Source organism: Vulpes vulpes, chromosome 13, assembly GCF_048418805.1.
Source record: "Vulpes vulpes isolate BD-2025 chromosome 13, VulVul3, whole genome shotgun sequence".
Taxonomy (NCBI): domain Eukaryota; kingdom Metazoa; phylum Chordata; class Mammalia; order Carnivora; family Canidae; genus Vulpes; species Vulpes vulpes.
Window position 1 is genome coordinate 14,721,340 of NC_132792.1, and position 18,541 is coordinate 14,739,880.

Here is an 18,541-nt window from a genome sequence, read left to right on the forward strand (position 1 = left end):
TGTAAATACCTCTCTGTAGTACCTGTGCTTGGCATGTTGTGAAATTGAATTGTTGCTTGTTGGTGGATCAAATAATGGTGATAGGTTTTTACCCCCATGCAGAAGATCTTGCCACACAGAGGATCCTAGATAGAGAAAGATGTGTAGGACCTATTGCTCATCAAGTTGCCTCAAATGCTTTTTCTGGAATGATGATGACAGGTGGGGTGGGATACAGAAGTAGAATGGCTGTTAGCCACATTAGTGGACAGGCAGTTGGCAAGAAGGAAGGGGGCTGGTCTTTGGGATCAAGCCAAAGGTAAAGTTTCAACCGCATTAATCAGTAACTTACTGTTGAGATACTTAACCTCCCATATTCCAGTTTCATCATCTGTGAAATGGGGATGCAAACATCTACCTTTCATGGTTGTCTCCAGAAGTAATGTCTGTAAAGCACTTGGTACACAATAGATATTTTTAAGTGGTAGCTATTATGATTTAATGAAAACTTTGCCCAATTAACTCTTTCCTGAGTACCTGTTAGATATATCACAGCAAAATTGGGACCTGACAAGATTTTAGATTCATATTCATGCATTCAAAGAACCAACAAATAAATGTTTACTGAACCCTCCTACTTTTTCTATTCTGAATTCCCTTCGAGGTTCAAGTGCTAGGAGGGTTCACAGGAGAGTCCCCATTGCAGAGACTCACAAACCTGGACCTGGAGTTGGTGAAGGCCAATGGGGGCAGGAGGGAAGAAGAGCATGGTTCTAGCAGGCATGTACCTGGAGAGGGGATAAGACCCTTTTAGGTGAACGCACTGGAGGGCAAACCTGGAGGTCTTTGAAAGACCTCATCAGCCAGGTCACTCTCTGCCACTCACTTCATGCCCCAAAGTGAGGGGGAAGGAGGCTTGAAGCTACCATCTTTTGCTGGCAGGTAAACTAGACAGGTAGATGTAGACCTTTTCTTTTCTAAACTTAGATTTGGAGCGCATCAAATGGTTTGCCTTGGTAAGAGGTCTACAAGTGCAGGAGAAGGAAGTCCTGTTCTGTGCCAGCCTTTCCTTGAAACCATCAAGCTCTGTCTCTTCTAGAAGATCTCTTCTGGAAAGTCTCTGCTATCTCTCCTGATCCCTATGATGTATTGTGTCCAAGAGCAAAGGTTAAGGAGAAAAATAAACACAAACCAATAAAAAGAAACAGCCCTAGATTTGAAGATGTCTCAATTGTGTTCCATCTGGTAGCTTTACCTTGATTTTCACACACAAGAATGGCCGGGATTGGTGATCTAACTTCACAGGTATAAATACTGATCGAATCAGCAGTTGGACACTGATGACTGACCTGGAGACAAGCTCCTGGAAATCAGGTACCTAGGAGGAAGCTCTAGACTTCTGAGGTGAGTCCTTAGTTCTCTCGGTTGTCCCAAACTTCTCCTTTGGAAATGTGGCAGTTGTGATACTACTTTCACTGTAGGTCACAATTCTCTGGTTACTATTTATAACCATCCAATGCAGAAATGTCAGGCTGTCTCAGCTCTGCTTTGGGGAAAGAAGAAAAGGGTTGTTGGCCAGCTTGGGCCTGAGTTTTAAGGGAAAGGAGGACAATATTGGTGGCCACAAGAAGCTGAATAGGAGAAAGGTGAGCCCAGGGGTCATCAAGGGGAGACATCCACCAGGAGAGAGCCCCATTGCCCCACTTCTCAGAGGAGATTGTGTGTATTTGTGGGTGTGTTTGCAGAGCTTCTCTTGTTGTGCTAGGGGGTACTGTACTGTCAGGTGGAGGCCCCTCTGGTCCTCTGAAGGACTACTGGCTTTGTGATACACTGTTTCTCAGTATAGAGAAAGATTCCTAAACCAGGGAGGCAGTAGGCCTGGGTCTGAGTCCCTGATCTGCCTTAACCACTTGCCTAAATTGGGAAAGGCACTATATACCCTTCTGTGCTTCAATGTCCTCACTTTTAAATGGGCATCATAATCCCTGTCCTATGTTCCAGTTATGAGAACCCAATAAAACAATGGAAGATGAGTAAACACTGTGCAAGTCAAGTCTTTCTCATTATCCTGGGTTTCGATCTATAAACAAACAGAATAGAAGTGTGGCTCTTTCACCCCTCAATGACAATGCTGTAATTAAAAATATTTGCTCCCAGCATTGAGGCTAGTGTATCTGTTCATGGCTGGACTAAACTTTCATATGAGACTCTGGCCGTATTTGCTGCAGTATTAATCCTGCTCTCCTCACATCTCCCCTGTGCTATCCCCACCCAAAGTGTCTGTCATTGGTTTTAACTTTTGATAATGGCCACTTGATGCTTCAAGATGACATGCAGGGTGGATAGCCCTCCTCTCTCCCTGATAATTTTCCCACTCTGTTCTAGGGTGGACATTCATCAACTCTTCTTTCCTATCCATCTTGCAAAGAAGGAAGTCTTAAGCTGGGTGGGTGTGACTAATGCTTGACACTGAACTGGTGGGTGTGACTAATCCCAGAAGTGACAAGCGGTTTCCTTTCTCCTTTTCTTAAAATGACTAGTTTGGACAAAGAAGAGGAAAAAAAAAATGCAAGTCTGTAAGAGTTGAGGATCTTCTCCTTGGAGGAGCCAAGGGGAGAAGAGGAGTTGCTAACCATATCCTGGGTTTAATGAGAACCTGGTGTGTTGTCAATGCTCCTGATGTGCCCTGAGCCCTGCTGACTAAACCTTGTCAGAACAAGAGTAAGGGGAGAAGGGCCCAGAACTATCTCTATATTTGCAGCCTGATAACTGGAGGAGTGACTAAGTTAATACAATCTTGTCTGTAAAATGGGGGTGCTAAACTAAATGACGTCTGAGGTCTTTTTAGTTTGATTTTGTTTATTTCAGTTGTTTGACTTTAAGAGGAGAATAACAAAATTTACATTTTACTAAGGTATTTCTGATCCACTCAGTCTTGTGTCTTATATCCTAAGACAGACACATGAATGTTGAAGAACTTTAAAACAGCAGATCCATTCCATGACCGCAGCATCTATACAAGGCAGATTTTCCAAGGCAGCTCGGATTCCAAATTGACATTTTATTTGTCTCCATGTGTGCTTGGCACATGCCCTGATTTCAGGTTCATGAAATAAGATCCTGGAATCACAGATGGTGGGACTGCTAGTCCTGTAGATAGGTACTGATTGATGTATTTCCCAGGAAATTTGTGCCTTTAATGGGGACCACTTGGAAACAGAAAACCTCGTGCAAAAGAGGGTAACGATTTGAAGCATGGCACTGGCTATTGCAAGAGGTAGATTCTGGCTTTTGGTGCCCCTGAAATCCACAATACTGATTGCAACATATTTTGAAAACAGGTAGAGCTGCCTTTCTCTGTGTGGATCAGGCCATTTTACCCTCAACCAGCCCAACCCTTTATGCTGCTTCTCATACCACCCTTTGACTCTTCATTTTCTGCCTTCTGCTCTAGTTGTATGTGTATTTATCTTTTGCTTTTATCCACTGGATGTGAGTTCTTTGAAGGCTTGCTGAGACTATAGTTCATTTTGTTTATTATCATCTGTTGCCCATTGATTTTTTTATGGAATTAGAGACTCCCAGACTGTGAAGGACCATAGATAATCCATTCTAATGGTGCCATTAAACATTGTAGACCATGGCTGGATGATTTGAATGGATAGATGGATGGACAGATTGATAGTTTGTTGGAAAGGTAAGTAGATGGATGGGTGGATGAATGGATGGATGGATGGATCAGTAGATGGATGAGTGGGTAGGTGGATAGTTACGTGGGATAGATGGATGAGTAAGTAGATGGGTGGATTGATGGGTTGGAAGAAGAATGAAAGAGCATATAAGTATTATAGATGAGAACAGTGGGGCTCAGAAAGGCTATATGCCTGGCCCATAGTCAAACAGTTGTGCAGTAGAGCCAGGACTCAAATGAGCAGATGCCTAAGATCATGTTCTTAGTGATTGTTGTTAGTTATTCTTTGAAATGGGGCTCTCTAGGTAGAAGGATTGTTCAATTAATAGCTTAAGTAATCCTTTTCTTTCAACATTTAATTGGATAACCAGCCACTACCCATGTTGAAAGAAAGTCCTCTGTCTCTTCTCCACCCCTTTCCCCTTTCCTAACTGAAGAGAAAAGTATCATAAGGGATAACAAGTTCTTTTTTCTCCTAGACCCAGTTATACTGGGAACCAGCCATGAGCAGTGTAGGTAGTGAGAGTCTCTAACAGGGTCTGGTTTAAGATGGTTAGAGATTCTGAGGGAGACATCTAGATCAGAGATTCTTAAGCAATCCTGATCATCACATTCCCCTGGAGATCCCTAAAGCTACACACAGACATTTCCAAGACTCAATCTTTAGATTTCTCTGAGATATGCCTGAGAATATTTATTTTAAAAGTTCTTCAGATAATTTTAATCATCAGACAGGTTTGGTTTGGTTCTTTGGTCTGGACTATAATGCTATATGGATATGTGAACAGGATAATACTATTTGAATCCATTAATCAATGAATTCACTTTGCAAACATTTATAATTCACTTTTTCTGTCAGTTGGGTTCTTGGAAGGGAACTAATGGCACGTTCCCACTGGATATTTTAAGGAGCATTTATTTATTTATTTTAAAGATTTTATTTATTTATTCATGAGAGACACAGAGAGAGAGAAAGAGGCAGAGACACAAGCAGAGGGAGAGAAGCAGGCTCCATGCAGTGAGTCTGATGCGGGACTTGATCCCAGGACTCCAGGATCACGGCAGCCAAAGGCAGGTGCTAAACTGCTAAGCCATCCAGGGATCCCCTATTTTAAGGAGCATTTAATAAATGAGTTGGTTTTGTAATTTAGAATAGTGTTTAAGAAAATTGATGGAGGGATAGTGCAAGCAGCTCCAGCTGAATACCAGTAGGGAGCTGTTACTCCTCCTAGGCCTGAAGTGCAAGGCAAAGGAGCTGTTACTGGACGAGAGAGAGAGAGAGAGAGAGAGAGAGAGAGAGAGAGAGAGAGAGAGAGAGATGTGTGGATAAGTTGCCCTGACAGGAGAAATGGCCTCCACTGGGACACCATTAACGCACAGTCACCTCACAAGGAGAGAGGTAGGGAATAAACACCCCAGCATCACTATTGATCAAACTCAATCAGAAGTCAGACAGTAAGAGAGTACTTTGATCAGGAACATGAAGGTCAGTCTCTCAAGACCCAAAGCTGGGTGGGGCAGGGTGGGGCAAGGTGGAGCAGGGTGGAAGTCTGATCAGGAGATGCAAATGAATGGTGGCCGGCACATCTATAATGCAGCTGACACTCTGGTAAGCGTTAGGGCTCCAAAGAACATTAAGAAATGGTCTCAGTCCTAGAGAACTCAGAGATTTGCTGCATTGTTGCCCAAAGGTACCACCCGCCACAGTCTCTGGGATGCTCATGATTGGGAGTAGAGGTGGAAAGCCTGTTCACTTCATGCTTTTCATCTGATGATTGGAGCTCATGGTCAAGCAGCCTTATTTTCCTTGGCAAGACTTTTTCATTGGAAGTGTTTATGCCAAATCTTGGCTTTTTCAGATGCCAAATTAAAGTCGGTTGCCTTGTTCCAGGGGTAGATACTTCTGGTTTTGGTTAGCTGCCTCTGAGCATTTACAGAGTCTTGTCCCAAGGACAAGGACCAACACCTAAGTTGAGTCATTTATTTCTGCATCAGGAAACAAAAGGCCACAGAATATGTACATTTTGCCAACACAATTTCATTTTTCATACAAGAAAGTCTTGAAGATATTTGGACCACTGAGTGAAATAAGGAAGTAAATTGGAAACAGGAATGACTGAGCATGAAAATCATTTCCATTGCTCTTCTCTAGTGTACAGGAAAAACACTGTTGACTCTTCCAAGTACTGATATCCCCAGGGAAGTTTTCTTTGAATGGATGATGCAGTGTTAAGTAATTGTGGGAACTAAGATCCTCCTCTACTGCTCACCCACAACATGTCTTTTAGCCTGACCTTGAAGAAGCTGACTTTTTTGGGGGGTAAATTACTCTTGGTGCTGATCATTCTTTTCATCCCCACCAAAAACCTGAGCATTCGTTATAAGTCATGCTTTGTTTCAAATGCTTTGCATTCATTTAACCACCTGACATATTGTATAATTTATGTCGATATTTGTTCCCTTGCCTTGCCCACTAGAGGGACATAGATTTTTTGAAAGTCTGTTCTGTTCACTGCTGTGACTCCAGAAGCTAGAACAGTACTGGCATGTCACAGGCATTCAATAAACATTTATGGAACAGATATATATGAGTTATCTCATTTTTTCTCATCAGGACCCTGCAAGGTAGATGTTATGCCTTCCACTTTAGAGGTGAAGAATTTAAGACGTGGATGTTAGATACTTTTGAAGATAACTTAATTTGGGGGTGGGTACCACCTGAGGCTCATGGGAAATGATGCATTTCACTAGGAAAATGTGAAGAAAATAAAATTCATTTAGCTCAGTTTTTCTTATGGAAGGCAGTTATATAAGATCTCCATCATGGACTTGTTTCCCTTAACTGTATATGTAATCCTCTATTCACCAATAGCATTTGTGTTGAGGGAGGGTTTATACCCCTGGCTCAGCTCCCAAGAAAGAGGTGGAAGGGAGTGACCGATCATGAAGCACATAGCACGAGCCAGGCCTTTTTGTCAATGCCATCTCACTTCCTCCTCCCCAACCTGGCATCAGCCCATCTCACAGAAGACACTGAGGCTGAAAGCAATGACAGGATCTCTCTGGGCTACATGAGCAAGATGAAGCTGCCAGTCTTTGCTCTTCTCATCTGTTTATGAGCCTACTCACTTGTTCAGACAGAACAGAAAATGTCAGAAATCTTTGTCGCCATTATATCTCCAGTGCCTAATAGAGTGTCACATATGTAGTAGGTGCCTAATAAACACCAGCTGGGTCAATGGAATTTTCCCCAAAGTAAATTCAGGGGCACATCCTATCTCCAGAACACTCTCAGTTCCTTACTTATGGCTTTCAGCTGAGACTTCATTGTACAATCTGAGCAGGCAGGGAGTGAGAGGAAGACTAGGCTCTGTTTGTTGACAACAAGACACAGATGGTGACTAATTTGGCAATTATTTATTTTGATCTTATCCAGCATTTTCATTTTTCGCTAGCCCTTTGATTAATTGGGTGGCTCCAGCAGCATGTGAGTCCATTTCATGCTTCATTGATGAATCCCACAAAGTCCCATTAAATCAATTAAAGAGGAGTAGGGGGGTGCGTGAGAGAAGCCCGGAAGGGAATCTGTGTGATTTAGCTCATACAAATTACCGTCATGGGGCCGCAATGGGAAGGGCTTCCACGAACAATCTCCTGAACTGGATGTTGTGAGGATCCAGGTCTGGAGACAAGGTAGACTGGAGTAGAAAGAGTTGGGACCTCTTCACACAAAGCCGAAATACCAGGGATAAGGTGCAAGGCGCTCATAGGGTGTGCCGAGAAAATGCTCTGGCAGTTCAGAAAAGGGAGAGAAGATTCCTGTTGGGGGTTTGTGTGGATGGTGGGCAGAGGGTATCAGGGAAAGTTTTCTGGAAGAGACAGGGGTTAGCCTGGGTCTTAAAGGATGGATTAGGCTGTGCAGGCATTCCAAGAAGCAGGCTCTCCTAAGCTGCGGCAGAGCTGGAGAAATGCAGAGTGGACATGTTAACTTGCTAGCTGGGTGACCTTGGGCAACAGCCCCACTGGCCAGTGCATCCCATTTGCCCTCTCCTGGACTCTATAATGAAGCTACATCAAGAATTAAGATAATCTGTGTAAGATGCTTCACACAGGCACATGATAAGCATTCAATAAATGGTAACAGCTTCTTTATTGTTCTGTTTTTAATTATTAGGCAGTGAGATTCCATGAAAGGTTATATTGAAACATGTAAGAGAGATGGATGGAATATACTTCAGAAAAATCTGAGGTCTTTTGACTTCCCTGGTGAGCATCTTTTATTAATGAGTTGTTCATGTGAACAGATGCTTGATTTTTGGTGCATACAGGGATAACACTGTTTATCCTGAGTCATAGTAAACCATTGTGTAGAGACTAATATTGAATTTGACCTAAAAAATAGTTTAAGTAGGAAGAACAGCTCAATTCAGAGTTCACTTAAAATATTTCCTTAGCACTGCCTATGTGCTAAATACTAACTTAAGCAGTGACTGTACAAAGGTCAGTCAGTGGTCCATAGTTCCAGCTGAGTAGGGAACATTGACTTGAAAATAATCACAAAATTTGGTAAAAGAAGTTTGTGTGAATTTCTACATTTAGGAAATTATTGAAATAGCTCTAAGTAAAGTACCTACTGCTACCTTCTGACAGCCTACCTAGGTCTGTTTTTTTTTTTTTTAAGGTAATGAATATCCTTTTCACGGCTAAATCGGTAAACTCAAAGTGATGGAGCTATGGTCATGAAAGCAATAAGACTGTTAACCTTATAGAGCAAGACACCCCAGGGTTTTGTTTATTTTGTTTTATGTTCTGAGCAACTACAGTTTCATTCTAGGAATTCTGGATACACTTGAGACTCAGTGGGATAGACAGGTTGATAAGCAATTGAATGGTCTACCTGTGTACACCTAGACCCTAAGGGTTCACTTAGGAGAGAAGAGGGAGATATGGTCATTATTCTGTTTCCTTCCTCTGAGCCTGGTGCAAGGAGGCACACAGAATTTCACATATGCCAATTCTTCTGACTCTCAGTAGTGACCCTGTGGAGTTAAATTTATTATCCCCATTTTATAGGCAAGGTAACAGAGTCAGAGAAGCTAAGCAACTTTCTCAAGGTCACAGCCAGGGTTGGGGCACAGGTGTGTCAGACTCTAAAGTCCTTTGTGCATTTGTATTCCAGACTCCTTAATATCACACTTGTTAAGCTGACAAGGAACAATTTTTAATCAGCCTAATGCAGATGCATTGCATCCTCATAAAGAAACGTTTCCTTTGCGATGAGTCATTGATCATCCGCTGTACACGGGACTGGAAGATGGAGGTGGCAATTGCTTCTCTCTTGCTGTGCAGGGTGGCGATGACTTTCTCAGAGAGCCTGTCTCCATCCCTGCACTGTTTTTGACCGCCTGGCAATCCAACCAAAGCCCTTCTCCGATGCTGGCTGCTTCTCGGGCAGCCTCCCTTGGGCAGCACTGTGACTTGGGGGTTTCAGCTCCTCGCCCCCAGATAGGTGAGCATCCTCCCGGCTGCTCTGGGGCACGTCTGACCCTCTGATCCAACACAGTGCAGACACTGACCCTCACAGAGCTGAACAGTCCAATGGTTGTGTCTCTTAAAATCCACACAAGTAAGGGTTAACTACAACGGCACTACCAACCAGTAAGAGCAATAAAGGTAATCACATCACCCTGCGCATGTACATTGTGTTTTACGATTTATGATGAGTTTTCTCCTGCTGTCATGGGGTAGCCAGGTACTGTGTTATCCTCACACCAGCTCTACGAGGGAAGTGTTTTGTCATCCCTATTTTTCCTAAAAGGGAACTGAAACAGAGACGCATGGTTTACTCAAGGTCACGAGGGAAGGGACGGCTGGGTAGCTCAGTGGTTTGGCACCTGCCTTCAGCCTAGGGCATGATCCTGGAAACCCAGGATCAAGTCCCATGTTGGGCTCCCTGCATGAAGCCTGCTTCTCTCCCTCTGCCTGTGTCTCTGCCTCTCTCTGTATCTCTCATGAATAAATAAATAAAATCTTTAAAAAAAAAAAGCTTATGAGGGTAAAAAGTGGCAAAGCTAGGATTTGAACATCAGCATCCAGCTCTGGTGGCTAAAGCGCTTAACTAGTAAACCACTGCTACTCTGTTGTGTCCGGTGGTCCCACGTGGACTCTTCTAGCTCTACTTGTCTGTGACTCTGTTGGTCAGTGAAGCACTATTGGGTTAGGTTATTGTGTGGGCTTGTCTATACAGGCTACAAGCTGACTGGGTGTTTATGAGAAGGGAGAGGGCCTGGTGACAATGGGTAAGGTGAGATGGCAGGGGAGGGGGGTGGAGGGGACTCTTTCCTCTCTGGCAGAGAAACCACCAGAAGCTGAGCCTGCAACACTTGGAATTTCCAGCTGTCAGACTGGTCCGTGTGAACTTACTGCTATTCTTTTCACTCAATGCAAAGGGGAAAATGTCTGATAGATGAAGCAGAGGAAACAACATTTCTTCTAGACACAGAGGCAGGTCACTTGGATTCTGTGCTCACAGGCCTCTGTTTAACTGTTTAACAGCCACACAGGCTGTTATTTGTGTAGTGATCAAGAGGGTGAGAGAGAAAGCACAGGCCAGACTTCTTTTTCCACATGTGAGCTGGGATCCTTGAAATGAAATTTATTTCCTCTCTTCCCGAGTCATGAACTGAATGCCACGCACCTGGCACAGTTGCTGGTGGGTATAAATAGTCTGGCAGGGGGGCCTCTGCTAAATTTGTACCTCCCAGCCCTTCAGCAAAGGACACTCTGAACCAGACCTCTCTATCAGCTTTACACCAGCCTCTCTCAAACACAGACCTTTCAAACACTCAAAAATTTTCCTTATCGTATTATTTGTGAACAGCTATGTGCTGAATGTTCAGAACTGCTCGGTGAAAATACAAATTGTAAAACTCATTGCCTACCCCGAAAAGCTTACTGTTTGATGAATATAAACAACCAGTAAATACTATACCCATGACTTTCTGCTCCTTGTCAAGGACAACATCCTTATTTTAGCCTTCTTTCCATGCTGTTTTTTTTTTCCCCCTTTGTGATAATGCTAGACTCTACGGCACCTTTCTCTTTTGGCCTTCATAAGATTGTATACTCTGGGTTTCCTCTTCACCCTGGTCCCCTTCTATCTGACTGACTGCTCCCCTCCCGGCTCCCAAAAATAGGCCTCCAAGGACCAGTCCTTATTTATCTTTTTATTTTCTTAATGAATATTGCTAATTTTGTGGAGTGGCATGTGGCATTAATGGACTCACCAAAACTGTTACGCAGTCTGGACAAAATATTTAAAATACTTTTGAAAGCTTTGGGGGCAACCCAGAAGTGGAGGTGCCAAGATCCTTGAGAGAAAGCAGCAAGTCAGATGAGTTCCCCATTCACCTCACATTATTACCTGAGGCTACTTGTCATTCCCAGCAAGGGGGATAGAGCCTGAGCAGAAAGCATCACCTCTCTGTGCAAAGTGGACACAGCATTTGCAGCTGCTGGAGAGGAAGGAAACTCAGAGAAGTGAACCCCCAAATATGCAGGCAAATACCCTGAAGTCCTCAAATGACTGCTAAGTTGCACCAGCGAGGAGTGAGATTTCAGGATGCCCAGAGGAATAGAACAGCAGGGACACTCAAGTGCTGGGCAGAGGTTTTAATAAATGAAGGGTATTGGCAGATAGATGATGAGATTAAGTCTTGCCAAAGCTGAGGGGCCTTGGTAAAACTCCCTAGGATCTCATTTAGGACCCCAAGATGCCTGAATCAGAGGAATAAGGACTTACACCTTAAAGCAATTCCCTCAGAGTCATGACTGTACCCTCAGAGTAAGGTAAAGATCACAACAGATCAGCAGTAACGAAGCCTAAAACCAAACCTTGAATGGGCTCAAGGTGAATACTGGTCCTCTATCTGGTGGAAGAGGAGTAAACCTTAACCCTACTGGAGAAAGACCATGTTAACTAGTTCAACTGTACCTAAAGAATTCATAGGTTGACGAGGATTGGAGCCCACCAATTTACAGAAATACTAATATTGGAGATATAAAAACTCTGCTGACTCTTTTTGCTTTTTCTTTTTTTTTAAATAAATTAATTTTTTATTGGTGTTCAATTTACCAACATACAGAATAACACCAAGTGCTCATCCCGTCAAGTGCCCACCTCAGTGCCCGTCACCCATTCACCCCCACCCCCCGCCCTCCTCCCCTTCCACCACGCCTAATTCGTTTCCCCGAGTTAGGAGTCTTTTTCTCTCCCTTCCCTTATATTCCCTTTCACTATTATTTATATTCCCCAAATGAATGAGAACATACACTGTCCTTCTCCGGTTGACTTACTTCACTCAGCATAATACCCTCCAGTTCCATCCACGTTGAAGCAAATGGTGGGTATTTGTCATTTCTAATGGCTGAGGAATATTCCATTGTATACATAAACCACATCTTCTTTATCCATTCATCTTTCGATGGACACCGAGGCTCCTTCCACAGTTTGGCTATTGTGGACATTGCTGCTAGAAACATCGGGGTGCAGGTGTCCCGGGGTTTCATTGCATCTGAATCTTTGGGGTAAATCCCCAGCAGTGCAATTGCTGGCTCGTAGGGCAGGTCTATTTTTAACTCTTTGAGGAACCTCCACACAGTTCTCCAGAGTGGCTGCACCAGTTCACATTCCCACCAACAGTGTAAGAGGGTTCCTTTTACTCCGCATCCTCTCCAACATTTGTTGTTTCCTGCCCTGTTAATTTTCCCCATTCTCACTGGTGTGAGGTGGTATCTCATGGTGGATTTGATTTGTATTTCCCTGATGGCAAGTGATGCGGAGCATTTTCTCATGTGCATGTTGGCCATGTCTATGTTTTCCTCTGTGAGATTTCTGTTCATGTCTTTTGCCCATTTCATGATTGGATTGTTTGTTTCTTTGGTGTTGAGTTTAAGAAATTCTTTATAGATCTTGGAAACTAGCCCTTTATCTGATATGTCATTTGCAAATGTCTTCTCCCATTCTGTAGGTTGTCTTTTAGTTTTGTTGACTGTATCCTTTGCTGTGCAAAAGCTTCTTATCTTGATGAAGTCCCAATAGTTCACTTTTGCTTTTGTTTCTTTTGCCTTCGTGGATGTATCTTGCAAGAAGTTACTGTGGCCGAGCTCAAAAAGGGTGTTGCCTGTGTTGTCCTCTAGGATTTTGATGGACTCTTGTCTCACATTTAGATCTTTCATCCATTTTGAGTTTATCTTTGTGTGTGGTGAAAGAGAGTGGTCTAGTTTCATTCTTCTGCATGTGGATGTGCAATTTTCCCAGCACCATTTATTGAAGAGACTGTCTTTCTTCCAATGGATAGTCTTTCCTCCTTTATCGAATATTAGATGACCATATATTTCAGGGTCCACTTCTGGGTTCTCTATTCTGTTCCATTGATCTATGTGTCTGTTTTTGTGCCAGTACCACACTGTCTTGATGACCACAGCTTTGTAGTACAACCTGAAATCTGGCATTGTGATGCCCCCAGCTATGGTTTTCTTTTTTAAAATTCCTCTGGCTATTCGGGGTCTTTTCTGATTCCACACAGATCTTAAAATAATTTGTTCTAACTCTCTGAAGAAAGTCCATGGTATTTTGATAGGGATTGCATTAAACGTGTAAATTGCCCTGGGTAACATTGACATTTTCACAATATTAATTCTTCCAATCCATGAGCATGGAATATTTTTCCATCTCTTTGTGTATTCCTCAATTTCTTTCAGAAGTGTTCTATAGTTTTTAGGGTATAGATCCTTTACCTCTTTGATTAGGTTTATTCCTAGGTATCTTATGCTTTTGGGTGCAATTGTAAATGGGATTGACTCCTTAATTTCTCTTTCTTCAGTCTCATTGTTAGTGTATAGAAATGCCATTGATTTCTGGGCATTGATTTTGTATCCTGCCACGCTACCAAATTGCTGTATGAGTTCTAGCAATCTTGGAGTGGAGGCTTTTGGGTTTTCTATGTAGAGTATCATGTCATTGGTGAAGACTAACTCTTTTTTCTTTTCATAAATCTTGATGGAGTGCATCCAATCTTGTCATTAACCCTCAGTGTTTATGGATTTCCCCAGTCCTCACCAGTCCCAGAAATCCAGGCCAGAGTTTCTGGCTTTCGGATGCCCAGGGTACACTTGTGTGTCCCACTGAACTCTCAAATTCCATACACTATACACTGAGTTGGTTATGGTCTCTCCCAGATGCTTGCCCTTCTTTTGGTTAAAGGTGCCATTGTCTTCCCTCATTTTCAGTCCTAAAATGGTAATCATATCTGGCTTCTTCCTCTTCCTCAAAATCTACAATTAATTTGTCTTCTCATGTTACCATAGCTACAGTCTCAGGTAGGCCCTTGTGCTTATTACAAGGGCTAGCAATTGTACCTTTTCATTTTTAAAAAATGAGCTATAATCCACATATCATATATAAAGATTAAAATTTAGCAGTTTTTAGTAAATTTATGAAGTTTCTACCACCACTATCTAATCCTAGATCTGGGCTCTGATGGGAGGGTCAGATCTGGGAAATGGGGTTAAGATGGAAATAAGGCAGGGTAGAGGAGGTGGTTAGGGCGTCTCCAAGATCAGCTCTCGGAGCAGCAGGGGCCAGGACAGGAGGACATGAGAGCCCTGGCACACTTTGTAATGTTGAGCTTACATGTGTAGGGCACTTTTCTTCTCTTTTTCTGTTAGAGCCTCATAGCACACCGTGAGGCAGACAAGTCAGGTATTATTCCATCCACTTGAGAGAAGAAGAAATGGAGGCCTGCTGAGAGGTGCCAGCACTTGTCTAGGGTTATATAACTGGTTCCTACAGCTGGACTCCAGCCCAACCCATTTTTACTGGGACACACTTCTTTCCAGAACAAAGAGATTACGTCGGACCCTATCTTAGGAGATGCAGATACATAAATTAGAAAAGGATTTAGTTAGAAGTAAGAGCCTTTCTTTTAAAGTGCTCTTCAAGCACAGAATAGACATTGGACTTGAACCTACCTATTTGAGTTCTAGTTCTGCTACTTATCAGTTGTATGATCTTAAGGATATTGCTGAATGTTTATGAGGCTGTTTTCTCACCTGTAAAGCTGAAATGATAGTAGTTATCTCACAGATTTGCTGAGGATCAGATCAGATCAGGGACTGAATCCTTAGTGCTTTGAAAACTGGAAAGGTAAGGTTAAGGTAATGGAGGTTAAGGTTTTTCTTTGACTAATACTAGACTCTGGATGGGGTTCCAGGACCGGACCCATGGACGGGCTGTCTCAAGCTGATGAAATACTTACTCAGAAATAAATTTCCAAAAAAAAAAAAAAAGGAAGAAAGAAAAGAAATAAATTTCCGTGTTTTGTAAGCCATTTTGTCTGTAGTGTTGTGTTATCACAACCTGAATGGATTTAGACACAGGCTGATGTAACAATGAGTGCAGGGCATCACAGGGGGTGGGGAGATGGGGGAGGGAGGCTCCTTTCAACAGAAGGGTGAGAACAGTGAAACTCACTAAGATCTTGATTTTTTTCTCCATCTTCCTGCAATTTCTCCCCTGGACTAAGTCCTGCAAAATTCTGCAGAATGAGTTCCCCACTGAGCTGGTGTCTCACAAGGAATAGTTGGAATGATCATAAAGATTACATGATACATTGTTTGGATGACTCTAGCATGTGGCAGAGGGTATTGGAGCTTGGGCAGAGAGCCAAGGGGTTCAGTCCATGGGAGAGTTATCTCCCCCTCACTATGTGCTCCTGCCCTCTGCTCTTGCACATCAGATCTGACATGCTGGGCCTGGTCCCTAAATCATCACTTTATGCCTTTTTTGAGTTCTGTGAGCCTGTCTTTGCCAGGCCTTTGGACTGAAATCCAGGACAGCCTTTCTGAAGACTGGGAGGGTGGTGGATGGGCCTTCAGAAACCTCTTTTATTTTGAGGTCACTTGATATATTAAAAATCCGTGACATAATAGAAGTAAAGGGACATTTCCATTCTCATTGCTTTATCCAGCACACAGGTTTCTTTCCTGCAGCTCTTAGCTCCGGCCAAGGAAACCTTGGGTTCATGGGCATGGCTGTCAGGATTGCCCACTGAGCTCTCCACGATAAAACTGCAGTTGGCCAATGCCACCCCATGCATGTCTGATGAGTGTAGGCTATAGGACCTCACTCGTCTGTCCTCAGTAGTGCAATAGGACCTGGCACTTGGCTCGAGCTCAGATCCAAAGGGCTTTTTAGGTTTTTGTCTTATTTTAATCTAATCAGTCCAGTTTTTTTAAAGATTTATTTATTTATTTATTTATTTATTTATTTATTTATTTGAGAGAGAGAAAATGAGTGGTGGGGGAGGGGCGGAGGGAGAAGCAGATTCCCTGGCTGAGCAGGGAGCCCAATGGAGGACTTGATCCCAGGTCCCTAGGGTCATGACCTAAGCCAAAAGCAGATACTTAACTGACTGAGCCACCCAGGTGCCCAATTGGTCTGTTTTTTGTTTTTTGTTTTGTTTTTTTTTAATCCCACTTCTACCAGAAGCCTGAGATGGTCCTAAGCATTAGGGAAGGAAATGGAATATACAGCTATTTTTCTCTGCTTCTCCCCTGGGTGAAGCCATTGCCATCTGTCTCTTGTGGTACCACAACATCCTCCTGAATGTGAGTTATACCATGTTCCTTTCAACACAGAATCTCCCAGTGCCTCCCTGCTTCACCCAGAGCAAAGCTCATGTCTCTCATGGCCCCCTGGTTTGTCTTAGTCCTCTCATCTTCTGCTCTCCCATGCTCACTGGCTCTAGACACTGTGGTCTCCCCAGGGGCCCGGGGAGGGACACATTCACCTCAGGGCCTTTGTGCTAAATTGCTCTTGCAAGCACATACTACAAACTGTATTAATCCACAGGGTCATTTCCTTACCTCTTTCCTGCCTTCGTGAAAATATCCCCTTACTGATGGATTTTTTTTTGTCTGTTTTGTTCACAAAAGTATTTTAATCACCTGGAATAGCGCCCTTGGTACGTAATTCTTCAATGAACAAGTGAATGAATGAAGAACGTTGCCCTGTAGTGTGAGAAGATAGGAGACATGGCAAGTATGAAATCTTTTCTTTTGCCATGGTCCTGTTCCCTTTATTGGCATCTCTTTCGGTGCTGACTCAAACCTACACCGTGTGGAAGGACAGTGTCCACCTGTATCCCCTGGCACCTGTATAGTACACCGTAGGAGATCTACCTCCAGCACCTAGCACCGAGTTCTGTGTGCAACAAGGGCTTATGGTCTGATTGAAGAATGATCTGAGTCCTGCAGGCACAGGTCGTAATGGATTGTGGAGTGGGTAGTGGTGCTGGCTGTGGGCTGTAACATTCAGGGAAGCAGAACCAAACTCTGGAGCAGCACAGATAATATGAAGTAGGGAACAAACTGGGAATTCCAGGCAGGGATGGAAAGCAGTGGAGGGTTGGAGGCTGGAATGCATTTGGTGCCTCGAGGTTGAGGCTGCCTCCCAGGCAGGGCAAGAGTGGTGGCAGTTTTGATACCCCTCCTTCTACACCGTTGCCCCAGAGCCTGTGGCATGGCCATTACCCATCTGGAGCATCTGGACCCCTCTTCCTTTCAGCTCATATCCCTGCCCTGGGGGGGCCTGCCCCAGGGCCTTGTGTCATGAGCCAGGCTGGTATTATATTCATTAATCCAGCATGCTGGCAAAATGAAAGCTCACTTAAAAAAAAAAAATTAATTAATTATTATTATTTTTTTTTGAAAGCTCACTTGATGGCTAGAGATCCCCTCCCAGGTAGCCAGGCTTTCCTGACCCTATGCTCCATTTCTTCTCTGGTGAGGATCTGTGGGAGATACTCCATCCTTTGCTCTGCAGCAGAAAGGGTGTTACCCTCTCTAGTCCCAGGCGCCCCCTTTAGGGGTTTGTAGGTATCTACTTCCTCCTTCAGTCTGTTAAGTCCCTGGAGAGAAGCTTAGGGTTGGATTTGTATGTTTTATCATATCTGTACCTTTAATTTGGCTCATAAATAATTCACTTAGTAATGGTGTGTTGATTTGAGGGAATTTTTGAATTGATTCCTGAATGGATGCTGCTCTAGGAGGCAGAGACAAAGCCAGAAGAGCACTCCATTTGCCTACGCAGAATCCATGGGTGCTCCTCTGAAGTGATGCACTTTCCAGGGAGATGGTAACAATGTGCAGCATTTACTATGGACCAGGCCGTGTGCCAGGTGTTTCTCAGACCTCATTATATTTATTCCTTAGAACAATCCTGTGAGGTAGATCCATTAGAATATTTATGCTCATGCCAAGTGCTCCCAAACCCCTAGATTGGATTGATTTAAACTCTATGAGCAGAACCTTCACAGTCCTTTGGTCTCAGCTTACCCACCACCTTCTTGGAGAAGCCTTCCCTGACTCCCCTCTGTCTGGGCACCACCTTCCTGCCATTGTCCTCGATCACAGTACACAGCTATCTTTCCTTCAAGGACTTATTATAACCTGTAATTATCTTATTGATTTTTCCCCCTAAGTTTTCCACCACCCTTCCCTCCGAATGGTAGCTCAACAAAGGCTGTGGGCCTGGTTGTGTTGTCCACCATCATATCTCCAGGGCTTAGCAAAGTGCCTGGTGATGAGTTGTTTTTTTTTTTTTTATTTAAAGAAGAAAACATATGTAAGCACCTACTGTATGCTATTCAGTATTCTAAGTGCTTTACATATATTAACTAGTTTAATCTTCATAAGAACCGGGATCCCTGGGTGGCACAGCGGTTTGGCGCATGCCTTTGACCCAGGGTGCGATCCTGGAGACCCGGGATCGAATCCCACGTCGGGCTCCCGGTGCATGGAGCCTGCTTC

The 18,541-nt window shown here is 43.5% G+C and overlaps 1 long non-coding RNA gene and 1 pseudogene across 3 annotated transcripts in view; both read left to right on the top strand.

Moving 5' to 3' along the window:
- The window catches only part of LOC140595133 (uncharacterized), a 170,151-nt gene that overhangs the window by 6,033 nt on the left and 145,577 nt on the right, over positions 1-18,541 (top strand). The gene's annotated exons all lie outside the window — the stretch shown is intronic.
- The window catches only part of LOC112916022 (small ribosomal subunit protein uS2B-like), a 31,041-nt pseudogene continuing 16,144 nt past the window's right edge, over positions 3,645-18,541 (top strand).